Genomic DNA, 13,745 nt, shown 5'->3' with positions numbered 1-13,745 from the left:
CTATATGAAAAATAGGTGTCCACTGCCTAGTGAATAGGCAATTTCCACTCTGTGAAAAATATTTAAACTTTAGTTTTTTAGGGTTGAAGGGGCATAAAAGGTACCTAGGTCAGGTTACGTATTTAATATATGCTATGCTTTAGCCCCCACCCCTAATCTGCAAATATATAGCCCAAATTTGTTTCTAAACTATTATATTTTCCCCATACACTGTATTATTTCATTAGCATTAACGAAACTTCACTTCTGGCGTATTGTCCGGCTACTAAAAAAGTACCTGGGTTTTTGCCTAAATATCGATAACCAGATAACGATTGGGCCATTGTCTTGATTATATTTTCTACTTTTTAAGATAATTTAAAAGCCTGTTTAAAAAAAAATCAATAGAGGCTACAAGACTGTAGCCTATGAGGAATTGCATTACGCAATGAGAAATAGGGCGGAGTCTCTTTAGAAGAGTGGCGCGCGGAATCTAAAACTTGTTGGTGTAGGTCAGTATTGGCCTTAACTTCGAGAAAAATAACGTTTGGTTGCCTGTGTGAAGGGAAAAAACTTTATTAAATGGTGGAATTCAGAATAAATTAGCAGGACTTGAAGTGAAGAATTTTGTGTGCAAACGTCAGTGAAATTAATTTGGTAAGCCAGGTTTTCGAAACTAAAATTGTTTAGACTATAGGTAAGCTTGACAATTAGCCTAGGCATGGGGAATTTGTAGGGTAGCCTAGAGATTTTCAGAAGTGGTGTAGCTAAAAAGATAAGGGTATCAGTGCACAATTAGGCAGAAAAATTCTAGTTTAGCTACTTTTCACTATCTTGGAAAGGAGTTAGGTTAGGGAAATGAAACTTTCAGGGATGGGTCTAAAGAGTACCTACCTCCACCCCTTCTCCCTATAGAGGACAGTGACCTTTGATGACCATTAAAAATCTTTGTATTATGAAAGTGAAACCTTGCAAAACAGATCATCTGCTTTACTGAAGTACAAAAGAACTGTTTTCAGCTTCACAACTTTGCTCTTATCCCAATTTATGAAGTTTCAAAGATCTGTAAAGTCTTATCCTAAATTTAGAAAAAAAAACAGGTCAATTTTCGCAGTCTATAGCCTATTATTGACTTACGAATAAAGTAAACATATCACTCGATACCTTTTTTATGCTCTTTCCAAATATAATAATCATTTTTTTCGGAAAGGAATTTTGGTAAAGTTCTACCAAATCATATTATTGAGTTAGGACTAAAGTCTAACTTTAGTCCTAACTCAATAATATCATATTATTGAGTTAGGATTAAAGTGAATACACCATTCGATTCCTTTTTTTATGCTGATTACGAATATAATAATCATTTCTATCGGAAATGAATTTTAGCCCCCCCCCCCCGGCATATGCCTGCATATGCATATGCCAATTCAGGGTTTGGTTAGGTTAGGTATATCTAGGGGGGGGGGCTGAAATTCATTTCCGATAGAAATGATTATTATATTCGGAATCAGCATAAAAAAAGGCATTGAATGGTGTATTCACTTTATTCCTAACTCAATAATATGATTTGGTAGAACTTACCGGAATTTTACCCCTACCCCTATATATACCAATTCAGGGTATATATTTGCACATTAGGGGGGGGGTTGAGCTAAATTGTATTTCTAATGTAAATGAGAGGTAAGTTTAAACTTTACCCCCACCCTAATGTGCAAATATACACCCTGATTTGGTATAGGCTATATAGGGATGGGGGTAAAATTCATTTCCGACAAAAATGATTATTATATTTGGAAAGAGCATCAGAAAAGGTATCGAGTGGTATATTTACTTTATTCGTAAGTCAATAATATGAACTGCGAAAAAATTACCAAAACCCATTGAAATGACTTAAAATTATACCCAAATAATAAGCTAAGAATTGCATTTTCAGAATTTAAACCAGAGAAAAAGAAACGTATAACTTAAATATAAGATAAAATGTTGTTTTGTCAAAATTTCAATAGGTAGGCCTATAAACCTGTCAATTAGGCAAATTTCTAAGACTTGACAATACCTTCCCAGAGTATGTTTTTGGCCCTAGATTCATTACTGAAAGGCTACTTTCCATTATATAAAACACATTCGAGAAGTGAAGTTCTCGAAGTGAAGCCCTTCCAACAATCTGAAATGATTCTTGAACATCCAGGGTGAGTCACTATATTCTGTCACTAGTCAAAGCAAACTAACCGGTGTCTTCAAGAATCGTGTTAATAATAAACTAAATGAACTAGGTCAAGAATTGCGTTAATAATGAACTCTTCTTTGTCTTTGAGACGGTCAGCCGACGCTGAAGCTCCCAGTTTAGTTATTCACAAATGACCTTCACAATTTTGCTAATAAAGTATTCTATATTCATCATATTTTATTGTCACCAAACTTCACTTTTCGAGTGTGTTTTAGATAACAGACAAGTACCGCATGGAGAAATAGATTCAGTTTAAATTAAGCTCCGGGAAGGTCTGTCTAAATTGTCTAATTATTTAGAGGTCTTCTAAATTCTTCTGTATTAGCCCACCTCTACTCCTTCCCCTCCAGAAGGTACTGACCCTTGATGAAGTTAGAAAAAAATTGTGTTGTAAAATCTTTCAGAAATATAATTGCCTATTCAGTAGAGTTCTATATGTTTTTTTTAAATAATTTTTTTTATAACAAATAAAAGTAGTACCATTATATTCCTTATTTTATGCTCTTCCAAAATATTATGGTCGCTTTTCTGACAATGCAACCCCCCCCCCCCCTCTGTTGATCTCAAATATAGTTCTAGTGGTAGCCCATGTTTCTCTGTTATTTGAATATGATGAAAGATCATAGTTTCTTCGTTAAAACGGGTTTTTGTAGTCTTGACTCGATGAAATTTTGTTTTACCTGTTGATTTGAATATATTAATAATATTGACTTGAATATATTAAAATATTATTTTTGGAGAATGTGGAGAATAACTTATAAGAAAGGTGCTTCCAGATATTACGATATCTCGCAAGGATTTGGTAAGAATTCCATTTTGGAGCGGGATAAAGGAAACATTGGATCAGGAGTTAAGGAGACAGAAGGGTCGCAAGTATATCCTATATTTTCTGACGCCAGTGAGTCCCTCTCAGGACAAGACAAGCCCCATTTACCCTAATTTGCAGCCGCCGTGTTCCTTCTTGTTTCCCAAAGTAAAAGCTGTTGTACTTCTATCCTGAACAGTGACTTTTCACTCACTTGAAATTCTGCTCTGCTGCGTGAATAAATGTCCCAGGTTTAGAAATACAACATAATTTGGGATCCTCCAAGGTATTTTTCAAGCTTCTACCTCCAACTCTTCGGAGCGCTGACTTCTCACAAACTTAGAAGAAATTGTGCTAGGAGGATGACAGTTGGAGAAAATCCGTGCTTAGCTAATATGCTGCTGTCTCTGTATGAAAGTTGTGCTTTCATGTGGAACACCTGCTTTTCACTGTCTTGGAAAGCTGTTGTTCTTCCAGAATGATGCATCCAAGATTAGACTTGATGTCTGAATATAAAGTACTGGTAGGTATTTATAAAGCCTCTGCTCCTCGCCCTCGTCCAGAATTTCACATTAATTTTGAAGTTGTTTTCCTAGACGAATAAAACTTCTAGAAACCCCAAATGCAGCTGATTTGCTACCTCTGTTCCTCCGTATCTCTTAATATAAAAATTTTGGAGATATCATTTGGAACACCTGCCTTTTACTGACTTGAAATTCCGCCTACTACGCGAATGAAACTTTCAAGACTAAATATACAGGTTAATTTGGGGCACATGAAGGTATTTTTTAAGTTTCTGCCGGCAGTCCTTCAGAACAGTGGCTTCTCACGAACTTCTAGGTGGATGACAATGTAGAAACTCCGTGCGTAGCCAGCTAATGTCCTTCCTCAATGCACCTCCTTGTCCCTGTATAATAGTTGTGTTTTTATGGAGAACACCTGCTTGTCGCTGACTTGGAAAGCTATTGTTCTTCCAGAATGGACATCCAGGATTAGGGCTGATGTCTAAATTATAATAGTGATATATTTTTAAAGTCTCTACCTCTCCCCCCTTCTTTCATCCAGAACAACGAATGGATTTCAAATTCGATGGGTTATACCAAAGAAACTTCTAGAAACTCCGTTTACAAAAGTTGCTATAAACATTCAGGATACAGCTACAGACTCCGTATATAGCTGATTTCCAAGTACCTCCGTATATAAAAGTCGCGTTATCTTTGTCCAGAACACTGGACATCAACTTGAAAGGCTTTTCATCAACTTAGGAAGTCATTTTGCTATCGAATGAAGCTTTTCTTGTTGAATATACAGCCTAATTTGAGGCGCGGGAAGGAATTTTTCAAGGCTCTACCTTCAACCCTTTCGAACGCTGACTTCTTACAGACTTAGAAGACTTTTTGATCGGCGGATGACACGCTTGTAAAAACTCTGTACGTTGCTAATTTGCTGCCACCAAGTACCTCCGTGTGTCCCCGTAAAAGATTTTCTGTTCAGAAAACCTGTTTTTCTTTGACTTGGAAAGTTGTTGTACTGCCAAAATAAGGGATCGAGGATTGAACATGCAGTCAAAGTTACGATACTGAATGGTATTTCTGAAGCCTCCACCTCTCACCCCTTTCCCCGCCAAGAAATTGACATGGATTTGAAGTTGTTGTGCTCGGTTAATCTTAAAAGTAAAAGTTTATTGCGAAAATAAATTTATGGTGATTTCGAAAAAGAGCCTGAAACCCCTTGAAAATGGTGTCAGATCGAAATAAAAAGTGCACCATTGGTATTAGCTTGGTCCAAAACCGTTTATAGGGTAATTACAGTCCCCCCACCTTGAACACCAAGGAAAATGACTTTTGCATGGATAGCACTCATGTGTCTCCTTTTTTTCTTTTTTCTTTTTTCACCAGGGCGAGCGAATGACCAGAACATCATCATGTTTAATGGCTCATTCGACTCATTCGAATGGAAATTAAATTTGCTAGTGCCCTTTTTAAGTGACCAAAAAGATTGGAGGGCAAATATCCCCCCCCCTCCAGGCCCCCTCCCCCAAGCTAGTCCTATAAAAATTTTGAGATAGCCATTTTGTTTAACATAGTTCAAAGGTCCAATATATATGGTTTTGATTATGATATGGCTCTCCATAGTCCCTGGGGAAGGGCTGTATGTGGTATCGGGCGTATCGATATCGCGCGTATCATTATCGGGCGCACTGGTATCGCATGTATCGTGTCGGGAATATCGGTGTCGGTTTTTTTTAGCCGTTATTTTCTAGGCTCATTTCTTAAAGCATTTCCCGGCAAGGTATCATGGTTGCAGCGGTAGCTGCGACCTAGTAAAGAGCTAACCACAGCCCATAGTAACCAAAAGTTAAAAGCGCGATCTGAAAAAACTACCTAGTGAAAAAATTGACATCTGACATTGACCCAGGAATGTTAACTATTATTTCATTTCTTCTTAAAAGTAAAAGTTTATCGCGAAAAGCAATTTATGGTGATTTCGAAAAAAAGCCTCAAAACCCTGGAAAATGGCGTCAGATCAAAATGAAAAGTGTACCATTGGAATCAGCATGGTCGAAAACCCTGTATAGGGAAATTACAGTCCCCTGCCTGAGCAACAAGGAAAATCACGTTATTTGCATCGGTAGCCCTGATCTGTCTCCCGTTTTTTTTTCAGCAGGCCTAGCGGGCAACCAGAACATCATAGAGAGATGCTTAATGGCTAATTCAAAAACTATTTCTGATATCTACATCCTTTTTATAAATTCCGCCATCTACAAGTATCATGTGGCACTTGTGTGCCATTTCGCAAGGGGTGGCACTAGCAGGCTACCAGAACATCGTAGACAGATCTTTTATAGCTCATATAAAAGATATTGCTCATATCTACGTATTTCATATAAATTCCACCATCAGCAAGTTCCAAATGACACTAAAATCGGCACTTTTGGTGCCTTGTCTCAAGTGGAAAAACCGGGGCTATTGGGCTAGCAGAACTTATAAGTGATGTTTAATGACTCATTTGAAAGCTATTGCAATTATTTACGTGCTTTTTTTCAGTTTTACCATCCGTAAGTGTGATATAGCACCGAAAACAAAACTTTTGGTGTCACTTCTAAATTAAAAAAGCTTAAAAGCGCAAAACAGGCACTACTACGATAATTTTGTTTCAGAGCGCATAATTGGAGCCTTAAAGTAACCACTTCTATACACTCCCCTCCTAGCCCTCGTATTAACTTTACCAAATCATCTGCTCATAAGTAAGCTACTAACACCTTAGCGGGCTACTACACCATCGTTAATAGATGTTTAATGGCTCAATTAAAAGCTATTGCTTATATTTACTAGGTTTTTAAAATTTCTACCATCTATTAGATTTCACTTTTTCTACCATCTATTAGGTTTCAGTTGCAACCTAGTAAAGAGCGAACCACAGCGCATAGTAACTAAAAGTTAAAAAATGTTAAAACGGTCGTTTTTCTTCTTTTTTCAGGCCTAGCGGGTTACAAGAACAACATAGAGAGATGCCCAAGAGCTCATTAAAAAGCTATGTCTCATATGTACGTTGTTTATATAAATTTCGCCGTGTGCAAGTGGCATATGGCATGAAAACAGGCACTTTTTATGCCGTTTCTCGAGGGGTGGGGCTAGCGGGCTAACAGAACATCTTAGATAGATTTTTGATTGCTCATATAAAAAATATTGCTCGTATTTACGTTCTTCCTATAAACTCCACTATCTGCAAATTTCAACTAGCACTAAAAATGGCACTTTTGGTGCCATGTCTCAAGTGGAAAAGCTAGGGCCAGTGGGCTACCAGAACTTTTCAGAGTGATGTTTAATAGCTCATTTGATAACTTTTGCTCATATCTACGTGCTTTTTATCAATTCTACCATTCGTAAGTGAGATAAAGAATTGAAAAAAAAAAAAAAAAACACATTTGATGCCACTTCTTACGTGGAAGATCTTGGAAGCATAAAACGGTATCACTGTAATAATTATGGTCCAAAACCCTTAACTAGAGGTTTGCTAGAACACCTCCTGCAAATTTCTCCTCCAACCTGCCAGAATCAGTTGCCTAATTCCGTGTGATTTTTCTTTACTTGATGGTCATTAAAAACGAAATTTTTGTGTTAAATAAGTAGTTTTTATATATTTTAAAAGAGCTTTACAGGGTTTGAGAGACTCAGTTGCCTAATTCCGTGTGGTTTTTCTTTACTTGATTGTCATTAAAAATCAAAAATTTTTGTGTTAAATAAGTAGTTTTTGTATATTTTAAAAGAGATTTACAGGGTTTGAGAGACTCAGTTGCCTAATTCCGTGTGTTTTTACTTTACTTAATGGTCATTAAAAACGAAATTTTTGTGTTAAATAAGTAGTTTTTGTATCTTTTAAAAGAGCTTTAAGGGGATTGAGAAACTCAGTTGCCTGATTCCATGTGATTTTTCTTTACTTGGTGGTCATTTCTTGTATCTTTTAAAAGAGCTTTACAGGGTTTGAGAGACTCAGTTGCCTAATTCCGTGTGATTTTTCTTTACTTGATGGTCATTAAAAACGAAATTTTTGTGTTAAATAAGTAGTTTTTGTATCTTTTAAAAGAGCTTTAAGGGGTTTGAGAGACTCAGTTGCCTGATTCGTGTGTTTTTTCTGTACTTGGTAGTAATTAAAAACCAAATTTGTGTGTTAAATAAGTATTTTTTGCATCTTTTAAAAGAGCTTTAAGGGGTTTGAGAGACTCAGTTGCCTGATTCCATGTAGTTTTTCTTTAAGTGGAAGTTATTAAAAAGAAAAGTTTTGTTTCATAAAAAATGAGTTTTTTTATCTTTTAAAAGATCTTTACAGGGATTGAGAGAACCAGTTGCCTGATTCCGTGTGGTTTTTATTTACTTGATGGTCATTAAAAACGACAATTTTTGTGTTAAATAAGTAGTTTTTGTATCTTTTAAAAGAGCTTTACAGGGTTTGAGAGACTCAGTTGCCTAATTCCGTGTGGTTTTTCTTTACTTGGTGGTCATTAAAAACTAAATTTTTGTGTTAAATAAGTAGTTTTTGTATCTTTTAAAAGAGCTTTACGGGGATTGAGAGACTCAGTTGCCGGATTCCGTGTGGTTTTTCTTTACTTGATGGTCATTAAAAATGAAATTTTTGTGTTAAATAATTAGTTTTTGTATGTGTTAAATAAGTAGTTTTTGTATCTTTTAAAATAGCTTTACAGGGTTTGAGAGACTCAGTTGCCTAATTCCGTGTGGTTTTCCTTTACTTGGTGGTCATTAAAAACGAAATTTTTGTGTTAAATAAGTAGTTTTTTTATCTTTAAAAGAGCTTTACGGGGATTGAGAGTCTCAGTTGCCGGATTCCGTGTGGTTTTTCTTTACTTGATGGTCATTAAAAACGAAATTTTTGTGTTAAATAAGTAGGTTTTGTATCTTTTAAAAGACCTTTACGGGGATTGAGAGACTCAGTTGCCGGATTACGTGTGGTTTTACTTTACTTGGTGGTAATTAAAAACGAAATATTTGTGTTAAATAAGTATTTTTTGTATCTTTTAAAAGAGCTTTATGGGGATTGAGAGACTCAGTTGACGGATTCCGTGTGGTTTTTATTTACTTGATGGTCATTTAAAACAAAATTTTTTTGTTAAATAAGTATTTTTTTTATATTTTAAAATATCTTTAATGGGGTTGAGAGACTCAGTTGCCTGATTCCGTGTGGTTTTTTTTTACTTGGTGGTCATTAAAAAAGAAATTTTTTGTGTTAAATAAGTAGTTCTTGCATCTTTTAAAAGAGCTTTACGGGGATTGAGAGACTCAGTTTTACCTTGTCACAGTTACATTTTCTTGATTTTTAAAAGTTCATTTTGAATTTCTTTCGCTGAAATGTAAGAGTTGGAATATTTCAGTAGTGTTTGGTTGTGGTTTACCTTGTCACAGTTAAATTTTCTTGATTTTTCAAAGTTCATTTTAAATTTCTTTCGCTAAAATGCAAGAGTTGGAATATTTCAGTAGTGTTTGGTTGTGGTTTACCTTGTCAAAATTACATTTTCTTGATTTTTCAAAGTTCATTTTGAATTTCTTTCGTGAAGATAAAACCTTCACTGAGGCTCTTCTTTCGGCTGAATCAAACACTTGCTCATAATCAATAAAACCGAAGACTAATGGCGTTTGATAAGTCAGGCCCTTCTTAATTATTAATCTGAATGTTAAAATTTGGTCGACACATAAACTCCCTTTCCAAATGTCAGATTGTTCTTGTCTTCTAACTTTACCTTCAATACAATCAAGTTTAAAGTGTATCATCAAAGTAAGTAATTTGTTTCCTACAGAAAACAAGCCAATGCGTTTAAAATTACAACAATCATTCTTATTACTTCTCATATGGATGGGTTTAATTAGAGTTTTCCAAAAGTTATTCCCCTAAAAATTTCCATCACATATGTCAAATATGGAAAAAAAAATTTTGAAGGTAAATTTGTTTCATAATTAACTATTGCAACAAAGAATTTGTCTCGTTTGCACAAAGAATTTGCCTTAAGAATTTACAGTAAATAGAACAGAAAAATTGCTTTGTTGAATTGCTTTGTTGATAGTTGGTTTGATTAGAATATTCCGACAGAAACCAAGCAAATACCTCTGTAATTACCACGCTCACGCTTACTTTTCTGATGCAGGGCTTTTAGAAGCTTCTCTAAATTCGCATAAAAATACAATAAAATTTGAAAGAAATGAAAAATAACAAAGAACTGTTTCATACAAAATAATCAGGGCCGTATCCAGGATTTTTTTTTGGGGGGGGGGGAGATTTACTAATTTTTGACTTTTTTTTGGGGGGGGGGGGTTACTAATTTTTGACTCAGTTTTCGACTAATTTTACTGATTTTTACCTAGGTTTTACTAATTTTCGACTTATTTTCGAGTCGGTCAAAAATTTCTGGGGGGGTTCAAACCGGGTAACCCCCCCCCCCTGGATACGGCCTTGCAAATAATAATAATAATAAAGTTCGATAAGAACAGTTACTAGACTTTGATTGCTTCTAGATTTTTTAAGTATGGTCAAAGATTTGAAAATTTTATTATTATGTGTATAAAAAGTATTATTCCGTCTATTTCATATTCTTTTCTTCTATTGCCTATTTATTATTCTAATTTACTTTTTAATTTGCCTATTTATCCTCAACAATTGTACTATTCATAATATTTTCAACATTCCCTCACAATATCCAAGCCATTTGAATGAAGCTTTGACAGCCTTAATTAATAAACAAAAGAAAGCTAAATACGATAAAAGAAGTACTATAATAGTTAAATAAATAATTAAAACTATAGTTCATAAAAGAATAATTAAAACTGTTAGTTCATGAATTTTTTCAAGGTACTGCTTTAAAAAGCAATAACCCCCAAGACCCAAATGGTTTGAAGAAGTTCTTCAATAGCTAATTCTTACTATATAAAAAAATAAACAAAAGACAATTTATACGCCCTTCATAAAAAAGCATTCAAATCTAAAATAGTTATTTTGAATTTATGAGTACATTTTGAATTTATCGAATTTATGAGTTATTTTGAATTTAAGAGTTACCTAAAAAGTAGTTTATGTGCATACATAATAGGTTGGCCAGCCAACTTCCCAAAGAAATTAGAATTTATAGATCATAAACAAAACCGAGCTTCACATACTTAAATTCAGAATGAAAATATCCATCCAGATTTTAGAAAACACAAAGCGAATAAAGCAATTTCGCCAGAATCATTAAACAATTTATTGGCTTCTCAGCCGTTCCATGTCAAAATATATTCTCAGCAAAAATATATTTTGAACAGTTGTGCTTTGAAATTGCTGGATTGCAGGGAGAAAAATAGCGCTCTGATAAGAGTAAACAAACAAGAATATATTCAGCTTTTCTGAAAATACTAAAAATTTACATAGCAGGGTTGAGAACCTTAAGTCCTGCTTCTAACTCAAAGCCTTTTCTTAATTTTACAGTTAGTGCGTTTTGGTCTTGTATTACAGCTAAATATAACAAGGATAAATTTAGCTTTTCTGAAGATATTAAAAATTGATACAGCAGGGTTGAGAGCAGGTTGAATTTAATTTATCAGGTATTTTGCAGTAGGTTGCATCAAGACATGGCTAATTGTAAAAAGAGAAAAGCCAAGACAGATAGTCCAAGTAATTGAGAGGCAAATGTTTAAATGGCTGCGGCATGGGTAAATGGCGGGAGGGTCTAAGAACTCAAAGCCTTTTCTTAATTTTTTAGTTAGTGCATTTTGGTCTCGTGTTTAAGGTAAATATAACAAGGAAATATTTAGCTTTCCTGAAAACATTAAAAACTGATACAGCAGGGTTGAGAACCTTAAGTCCTCCTTCTAACTCAAAGCCTTTTTTTTATTTTTAGTTAGTGCGTTTTGTTCTTGTGTTGCTCTTTTGGCAGAACTAATACACTTCCCTTTAATAGTCCTAATAGTAGTACTATTGTTAGAGGCATTTTAATAATTAATTTCATTGATAAATCCATATTTCATTGTTTAGCCCAGGTACTTTTATTAATTCGTGTTAAAGTATAAAACTCGGGGTTCCACGAGATGTCCCTCAGGGTCCATCGTGATTTCATAGTGGTTATTCCTGCTATACTGCTTACATGTTTGCTATATACAGCTTTATTTATTTTTTTTATCAAATCAAATTTGTCGGAAAGAAGAAAAAGTCTTTACAAATAACATAGATAAATTTGGTATAGGAGAAGAAAATAACAACAGCAGTACACTGCTAAAAAGTTTGTAAGCACAAATTTATTCGTTTTAATTATTTTATTGTAAACAGAAGACTGGCAGGACAGAAACAAGACGCTGGGGTAAACAGGAGTGTTGAAATTGATAATAAAAGAAAAAGACCATCATATGGCGGTTTCTAGAATGAAATTGAAGCTGATGTTTGGGAAGGGTAGCTACCTTCCGAATGGATATGACGCTGATCCAGAATGAGAGTTTGAGAGGAATTTTTTAAAGACAGTTGAATATGAAACTAGAGAGTTCAGAATTTGATAATGCGGAAAATGGATGGAATGAATTTAGGAAAATAGCTTGCCAAGTAGCACAGGGTTTCTTAGGGAGAAAAGTTAGACCCAAGCCAAGAAATATTTGCGAAAATGCATTAAGCCCGGTAGAAAAGAGGTGGGGTTTCTTTAAGAAGCTTTTGAGTGATAGATCATACGATAATAAAAGAAAAGTAAGGGAATTAAAGGAGCCATTAAAATATGAATTAAGGAGTTGCAAAATGGAGGTATTGGATAAAATTGCCGAGGATCCGGAAGATACAGCCAGACGGTAAGACACTGGGTTTGCATGTTGAGAAATATAGAAAATATAGTCAGCCTGGCCTTGTCGTAGTTTAAAAAATAAAAATAAAGTCTCAATTTGTGATAAAAAAAAAGGTCTGATAGAGGAGAGCAGAAAATTTTGAGAACGTGTTAAACCGTAATAAAGTTGCAGGAAATGATATAGCAAAGAATGAGAATTTTTGTTGACAGTTTGGAAGTGAGCCAAGATTTATTTTCCGAGTATGAGTTAGAGACAGTATTAAAAGTATTACAAAATAATAAAGTCTCAGGTGCTGATAATATGGTAAATGAATTTTTAAAAACGGGTAGTTCTTAATGATTTTAGAAAAACATTGATTAATTGCCTAAATAAGAATTGTGATAATACTGAATGTGATAATTACATACGCATTGTCTTAGTTTCTATAGGATGGAAATTACTTACCATGAGGATACTTATTATTCTAAATAATGATGTACACAAAGTTTAAAAAAAGACAAGTTCGGTTCTATGAAGGATAGAGGAGGTGCCGACCAAATTTTAACTTTTAGATTAATAATGGAGAAGCGTCTGAGGTAAAGGATTTTCCCTTGCAGAGTATACCAGGTAAGTACATTAAAGTGATTATTGCTATGTACGAGAACAATATTGCTGCGGCTGAGGTAGGAAGTGAGGCTAGTAGTTGGTTTGTTGTTGAATCAGGAGTTGATCAGGGTTGTGTTCTATCCACGTTTATATGGATTACTTTGATGGACTTCGTCCTAAGGAGCATGGCGTAGGCTATTCAGGAGCATGGAATAAAATGGGACGCTAAAACCATTCTAAGCTTACATTATAGAGATAATTTCAGTCCCCTAGTGTTACAGATTTTTGGAGGTTTTGAGAGTTCATGGTGAAGAATAAGTTTGGAAATTAAAGTTGAGATGACCAAGTCGCTTGGACTGGGATAAATGAAGGTGAAGAGGCTATTTTAGATAGCAAGAAAATCGATAATGTGGATAGCTTCTCACCTGGGCAGTATTATTAGCAAAGATGGTGGATGCAGTGAAGATTTAAAACGTAGAATACCCACCGGCCAAAGGCATCTTTCATAGTTGAAAAGAATTCGGGAGAATAGGAATATAAGTCTGCGAACCACAATTAGAATATTGAAACCTGCTATAATTGCAATGGTCAAATACGGCCAACGTAGCCTAGCACTTGTGGCAAGTGGTCAAACATTCGAGCGACTGAGGAATTTGTAGTATATATGGCAAACGTGGCACTTGTGGCAAGTCATCAAACGTGGGCACTTCGATAGACTGAGGAAGATGTATTGAATGTTTTCCAGAGTAATTCTCTAGCGGTGGTCTTTACCCGTTGGACTGACGGATGTCAAACAATAAGCTGTGCGAAAAACTGGTTCAATCCCGAAATTTGCAATAACGATGTT

At 34.9% G+C, this 13,745-nt stretch overlaps 1 protein-coding gene across 2 annotated transcripts in view; it reads left to right on the top strand.

Annotated features, from left to right (window-relative positions):
* Positions 1–520: 520 nt before the first annotated feature.
* LOC148944197 (uncharacterized) overlaps positions 521–13,745 on the top strand; it is a 167,097-nt gene continuing 153,872 nt past the window's right edge. For both annotated transcript variants that reach the window (XM_089100607.1, XM_089100605.1), the window contains exon 1: positions 521–636. The gene's annotated coding sequence lies outside the window, so the exon portion shown is untranslated. The remainder of the gene's footprint in view (positions 637–13,745) is intronic.

The sequence above is a fragment of the Artemia sp. Qi Xiang Cuo genome, chromosome 14 (assembly GCF_049724085.1).
Source record: "Artemia sp. Qi Xiang Cuo chromosome 14, ASM4972408v1, whole genome shotgun sequence".
Lineage (NCBI taxonomy): Eukaryota > Metazoa > Arthropoda > Branchiopoda > Anostraca > Artemiidae > Artemia > Artemia sp. Qi Xiang Cuo.
Note: the sequence above shows the minus strand (reverse complement) of the source record. Positions and strands in the feature narration are given on the sequence as shown.